Source organism: Anabas testudineus, chromosome 2 (genome assembly GCF_900324465.2).
Source record: "Anabas testudineus chromosome 2, fAnaTes1.2, whole genome shotgun sequence".
Taxonomy (NCBI): Eukaryota; Metazoa; Chordata; class Actinopteri; order Anabantiformes; family Anabantidae; genus Anabas; species Anabas testudineus.
Genome location: NC_046611.1, coordinates 5,631,492 through 5,638,735, shown reverse-complemented (window position 1 = coordinate 5,638,735; position 7,244 = coordinate 5,631,492). Strand labels below are relative to the sequence as shown.

The 7,244-nt window shown below is 36.1% G+C and overlaps 1 non-coding gene across 1 annotated transcript; it reads left to right on the top strand.

Annotated features, from left to right (window-relative positions):
* Positions 1 to 236: 236 nt before the first annotated feature.
* Positions 237 to 309, top strand: trnam-cau. The gene has a single exon. It is a non-coding gene; the product is annotated as a tRNA-Met (tRNA).
* Positions 310 to 7,244: the final 6,935 nt, after the last annotated feature.

Here is a 7,244-nt window from a genome sequence, read left to right as displayed (position 1 = left end):
TGTGTGAAATTGTTACATCAATGAGGTCAGGTAGGCTGTGCATGAAGAGGCTTACTAAATTGGTTCCAGCCATTTCATGTTTTTCCTCTTGCTTCTTCTATGTTTTACAGTCTACAGGTGCCTCACTGTAGGATCATTATATCCATTGATTTTTATAGTGGAAAAACATTTTACTGTCAGTCCAAGTTAGAAAAAAATACTGTCCAAGTAAGTAATGTCTTTCAACTTTTTTGTAAGCCTCGTTGGCACAGCAGGCAGCGCGTCAGTCTCATAATCTGAAGGCTGTGAGTTCGAGCCTCACACGGGGCAGTGTTTTTGGGCAGCATTAGTTCAGGTTCGGTTCAATTCCTGCTTCTTCCATGGCTACCTGTCGATGTGTTCTTGAACAAGCCAGTGTTATACTTTATTGATCCCCAAGGGGACGGGGACTTGCACTGTTTACTGTGCATAGTCTGAAGTTCAGACTGAGTTTAAAGCAAAGAATCCCTAAGTAAATGCAACTTAAAAGAAAATACTGGCCATATTTTTAATAAGACTAACACTGCCCTGCTTCCATAAATACTGACTAGAGCACCAAAGTTGTATTCATTTGTAGCTGAAAATGGCCCCTGACAAATGCACAAATGCACTATTCACTGTCATTTGAAAAATGTTTACTACAATCCTTTAACTCAAGGCCAAGACTTTATAGAATTAAAGGGAAAAACCCATCAAATCCCTCCTGAGAAAGCACTAGGCAACAGTGAGGAAGAAAAACTCTACTAACAGAAGAAAACTCCAACAAAACCAGGATGAGGGTGAGTCGCCATCTGTTTCAACCATTCCAAATCTGTAGATATGTCTGAAGTTCAAGAAAATATATGAAAGTTGCAGTTATGCTAAAGATGCTAACTAGTCATTTAACAAATAAACACACTAACAGGCGTCAGTATGTTTGGAAAAAAGAAAATGTGACTTGATGTCAGACCTAGAAAAATGCCATTATTTTCTAGAGACAATAAATGTGGTGCAAAATGTCATGTCAATCCATACAATAGCTGGTGAGAATTTCTTTTTCAGGACAAAAGTGGGGGAGTGTGTTGTCCTAAACTAAGTTGAAAATGGTTAAAACATATTTGGACTTGTTGGTGCAGTAGGCAGCACATCAGTCTCATATTCACAAGGTTGTGAGTCCAAGCCTCACACAGGGCAGGGTTTCAGGGCAGCAGTAGCTGTGTGACTAGTACTATTACTGTAGTGTGAAATACTCAAAGGCAGCCATTGAAACTACCTGATGATTGATGCAAAAAAAATCCTTGAATAAGGTCTATGACTGTTCAATGGACATTTTATGAAGGAAGAGCATTCATTCTTGTTTAATTAGTGAATTAGAACAACTTGTCCTGAAAGCTCAGTAAGAGCTTTGCTTTAAAGTCCTCTCGACAATGTCCTTATCCTCAAACAACTGATGGAATAATCCAATTTTCCGATTAATACTAGTGGTTGACTGATGCAAGTTTTTAAATGGCCGAAGACAATCAAGAGAGGGGAGGCTAAGGCCAAATATATAATACTGATATGATTAAGTTGTTTTTTGTAGAATTCTTTGTACTACAGCAATTTAATAGTTACAAATGCTGAACTCAAATGAGCCTTTAGTCCATTTAAATTAAATTGTTATTATTGTGAATACATTTTTTCCTTGGCCTTTAACTCACTTATGCAGCAGCAACTGTAATGACGTACAGCCACAAACTAGTAAAGTGTTACTTCACCTGGGCTCCTTCTGTTGTTCTGCTTGACTTCCTCTCAAGCAGAAGTGAGCAGAAACAACTGTAGGTCTATCAGATGTGGTCATCTCACTCACTTGTGCCAGTACATTTGCTTGCCTTGTTCCTCACTTGTAAGTCGCTTTGGATAAAAGCGTCTGCTAAATGACTAAATGTAAATGTAAATGTAAAGTACACCCAAATTATTTTATTATTAATAAGGCTGCAGATGTGTCTCAAGACATTTTTTCAATGTGAGTGCAGACATCAGCTGATTTCAGATAATTGGAAATGGCAAAGGTCTACCAATAATGAATACAACTTAAACAAAATCAATCAAGTACATACACTCATACCTTTTTCTCTATTACACATATACACAGCTGGTTTATAGCTGAGCCCAAGTGTTGAATTAATGGTCTAATAGGTAAAGAACTTCTGAGGAGATCAAGATAGCTGCAAGACTACATTTTGTCCAAGTTTTTTGGCTAGGCCTATTATCCTGATTTCATCAGGTCAAAATCCTGTTCTTGGGATCAAAACAATCTTTGAAGTTAGAAATGGTCTTTTGATGTAAAGAAAAACTTGGAATGACCAAAGGTTAACCATTCAGGACTTTAAAGCACTGGGTATGACGAAAAAGAAAAGCACTCAACACTTTTATTTATTTGTTTTAAATTTGGGGACAAAGTGAGTCTCTCTTTATAGTTTATCATTTTGTGGAAACATGTCTAGAGGCTGTCATTCCTAATAAAAAAATATATAATTTCTTTAAATACATTTACATAATTAACTATCTAAATTACATCAAGTCACATTGCAAAACATGACATTTTTGATATTTTTTGTAAAATATAGAAATATTAGTCTGGACCTTTGGGAAATCTTTGATCAATCAGAAGAGGTCCCAGTATAAACATTTATCTAAAAACATTTGACTGTGATACAAAAAACTGGATATTAAGAATGAATTCAAATACATTCAAAGGTATGATTTAAAAATAAATAAATACTTTTTCGATGAAACTTCTGTGCTCCTTTACCTTCCTAAACACTTTGTTAATCTTAAACTACTGCTTGTCTCCCACTGTGTCTCAGCATTTATGTTTTAAAGACATCATGCTGGTTATAATTAGTTATACTGATGAACACATCATGATATTAAAAATGATCATTGAGATTTAATCAGTGCCACTTCATGGTAAGTCCAAAACACTCTCCAGACTTTAAATTGGCACAGCATTTATTTTGATAATACCTTGTCTCTTCAGCATACATTACAAGTAATAAAAGGCTCCTGATATCAGTCCTGCTCAGCCTGGTACTGTATTTACATGGTACAAACTCAAAGACCATTCTGAAAGAACTTATTATCTACAGAAATGGTAATATTCGAGGATTTTACGGAGCAGACTGCCCCATTTTCATTCTCAATTACCCATGTGTAATTGAGTGCGGTAAGAAGACAAGACAGTTACGATCAAACACATTCAACTTCCTGCGCCCCTTCTCTCTTACGCTCTACTGCAACATGGCTCAAAGCTGTTAAGTCCAGACTCAAAGCAAAGGTTGTTAAGCACAAAGATTTGCTCACGGAGATCAGGCTTAAAAATATAGAAATCTATTATGAAGTCTGGTTTGAGGAATGTTTATGATGTACAAGAGTTTTATATGGACTGAATGCCATAACCAAAGCTTCAACTAATATTAAGCTTTTTGTTCTGCTGGGAAATTTGCAGTTTAGCTAATGACTAGTAATTTTTGAAACTTAAATCTGTCTTAAACATTATAACTTCCATTACATACAAAAATATCACAGTTGTGTGTCTCTGGCTATAAATCAGCATTCTCACTTCAATGTAGAAGATACAGAAATAAAGCAACGGCATTGTAAATTCCTGTTTTCTAACTATGTGCTCAGTTTCAAGATTACAAGAAGAAGGTTTTTTTTAAATACAATGGAGAACAGGAAATAGCTGCTGTAGTTAGCCTTAAATTTTATAGCATAAAGAACAGTGTGTGAAGAAATACACACTTCCCGATAATAGGTCCTTTCATATATTTACAGTTATTGTGCACCTACTCACAAATTTTGGGATTTTTGCTTGTTAATCATTTATGTCATCCTGCGCACAGCTGCCTGAGCATAAATATGTTTAGTGACCATCTGAATAAGAGACACTGTGGTTATAGAGACAAATTCATACAAAGCCAGTTGTGATCTCAGTGTACCGTACTGTAGTTTCTACACTGTAGTTCTAAAAGCACGTGTAATTCATATAATTATCAGACGGACATTCACACAAAGGCCACAAAGCCATAATGTGCATCTGAATAAAACATGCCTCATAAAAACAGATAATAGAGACTTTCTAGGTCTCGTGGGCCTATATAAAAGGCATACATCACTGATAAACAAAATTAATTGCCCTCTCTCTTACCCAGAGTTAACTACCTTTGGGTATTACACACTACAGGTTAGTGCTATGTTTGCTTTTTATTTATTCCTATATCAAACTATCCTTCATTATGCTCCCTCCCTGTCTCTGTCTTATTTTTAGGCTTTCTCAATTTTTCTGGCCAGTTGAATCAAAAGGTCCAGGTGAGCAGCATAAGACATTTTCTAACATGAATAAACTGTTTAATGTCCTCTCTCAACACCACTATTAAGCAATTCACCGTTTGAACCAGCTCAGCTAATATGGCCTTGCATACCACCATGGGAAATAGGTTTAAAAAGTCAGTAAATGCTCAAGTTGACAGATGCAGTCGCTCTGGGGTAAAAGTCATATCATAAATATCACATTTATGTTTAAAATCTGAAGCTTTAAAGGGCATCTGCAACAGTCAACATGTTCAACAATACTGACATTTATTTTCCTGCACATTTTTGAGGCCACTGAGTCACTCCTCATTCTTCCCCTGTGCTACAACCAGTTGCATCAAGTTGGAGGGTGTCTATAATTTATTAAATATTTCTCTGGCAGGTCTGTCCTCTGCTCATACCAAATTATTGCACAACCCTGCTTTACATTCTTGATGTGTTTCAGCCTTACACGCAGCAGTCTGCCTGGATGAAAATAGCAAAAATTATATAATCAACACCATGACCTGGACATTTTTTACTCTAATTGGCTTGTGAGCATAGTTTACATCAGGTGGCTTAGGAGGAAAATGGCAAATCGCAGTTAAAGTACAAACAAGACATGAGTGGTAAAGTGTAGATGTAATTACTAAAATAGTTTGAATGTGTTTTTACACATCCCAATTTAAAAATCAAACTAAGGATTGGGTTTTGACATGTTCCAGAATATCAAATAAAAAGCTTTTTAATATCTTTTACACAATATTACAAATGCAGGTTTTTAAATTTCCACAAAAATTGTGTGTGGTAATTTCTGCCTCATTAACATGTTCCTTCAGTCAATAAATTGTCAAGCAATGCAGCAACTAAAACAAATCAGATCAAAGTTCCCTTTTTATAATTCAAAACTGTCAGTGACCGGCATTTCTTTGTGCCATAGTTTGTCTAGCTAGAATATCACAAAGCAAGCATAAATAACAAAAAACAAAAACAGAAATAAAGCAGTGAAATATTTCGATCCATCCCTATTTAGTGGTCTGACTGGTTCCTTCTGTAGCTGCATTTATTTTAGCTAAGCTCAGCTTCACTTTGTTTTTCAGTCAGCAAACTTTTTGTATTGGCTTCAAAAAACAGATCTGTATGCTCCAAGAGAGCTGTTCTGTTGGAACAAGAGGGAGACACCAGGGACAGTCATTGAGGTATGCACTGTAAAGCTGGGAAGATTGATGGGCTTAAAATTGTTAGAGAAAAACATTGAGTTTGAAATTTCTAGACCAATGAAGCCAGCCATAAGGAATGTAATACAAACTGCAAGAGAAACACACGTATGAAATGTAATGTAATGGACATTAAATAACTATTTCTGACAGAGCCCCCACATTACTATTAACATGTTAACTGATCCTACAACACCTGTCACATCTCCCTTTAAAATACCTTTACAGTCATTGCCACTGACGTCTACTACAGCTCTATTCACTCAAAAAACAACTCCACTTTTCACCTACATCAGTCGCGCTCTGTTGAATGCACCCCAGAGGGCTGCGTTGTCTACGTCAATTCCCACTGGTGCATTATTTTAATGCTCCCCAAGTGTTAGTTAACATTTCGCTATGAATTTCACGCTGCTATGCTGTATCGTCGCAGCAGGGAGCATCCCCAAGAGCTGCATAAAAAACCTAAACGTGATTCAGACAGACTGTTTCTGGCTTATTCGCACTAGCCATGTGTTTGTCTCTGTTTCTGTCTCTGGACTACTTAAACATACACTTCAGTCAGATAAACAACAGATAAAATTAAGAGAGGAGAGATCACACAAAAGTCTATGTTTCATAAACTTTTTGCTTTTAAAAGCAATATTTACTCGTCATATATTTAATTAATGAGCAGTTTCATGAAGTATGAACGATTTTCTCTTTTGATGTTAATTTGAAAAAAAGAAATTACAGAAATGTCAAATCATAATTTATATAATTCAGTGTACACTACTGCCCAAAGGTCTTGGATCACTTAGAAATATTCTAAGGTTGGAAATCAGAATCTGAGTCTGTTTTATTACCAAATACTCAAGAATACAAAGAATGTGTTTTAGTACTAGTTTCCTAAATCTATTTCTACATACACTACCACTCAGAAGTTTGGGATCACTTAGATATTTTATAGTTTCCCAAGAAAACACATGTGAAATTAGTCTGAATAGAAAATATAGCAGAAAAACAGGACATGCTGACATTGTCAGAGTTAGAAATAATGATTTTGATGGAAATGATGAATGTGTTCTTTGAACTTTGCCATCATAAAAAACACCTTTTGCAGCAATTACAGCCTTGCAGACCTTAGGACTTCTAGCTGTCAGCTTTTCTTCCTCAAGGTTCCACTCTGTACTAATATCCTATTTTACCACCTCCAAAGTGCATCCAGACCATTACTTTGCCTCCACCTGCTTCACTAAAGGTATTACTAATCTAGCATATTTTCATTTGTTCTGTGTCTCACAAATGTTCTTCTGTTTGATCCAAAGACCTCAAACTTGGACTAACCTGTAAACACCGTCTTCCAGTCTTTCAGTTTGTCTGTGCTCTTTTGCCCATCTCAGTCTTTTGTTTGTATTGACCAGTCTGAAGTATGAGTAAGTATGAAGTCCAGCATCCTGAAGTCTTCTCTTCACTGTTGATGCTGTTGTTTGCTGGCCAGTTTGTGTTGCTCTCTGAAGGGAGTCGTTAACAGAATGATAAGAAATTTAAAGTTTCCTTGTAATTTCTGGCATTGGGTAACCTTCCTTTCTAAGGACAACAATAGACTGACGGGTCTCTAATGAAAGTTATTTATTTATGGCTATTGGTATCTATTGGAACCTGTAAACAAACAACTGCTGATGTTCAGATGCTAAACTAACCTAAAGAATGCCATGC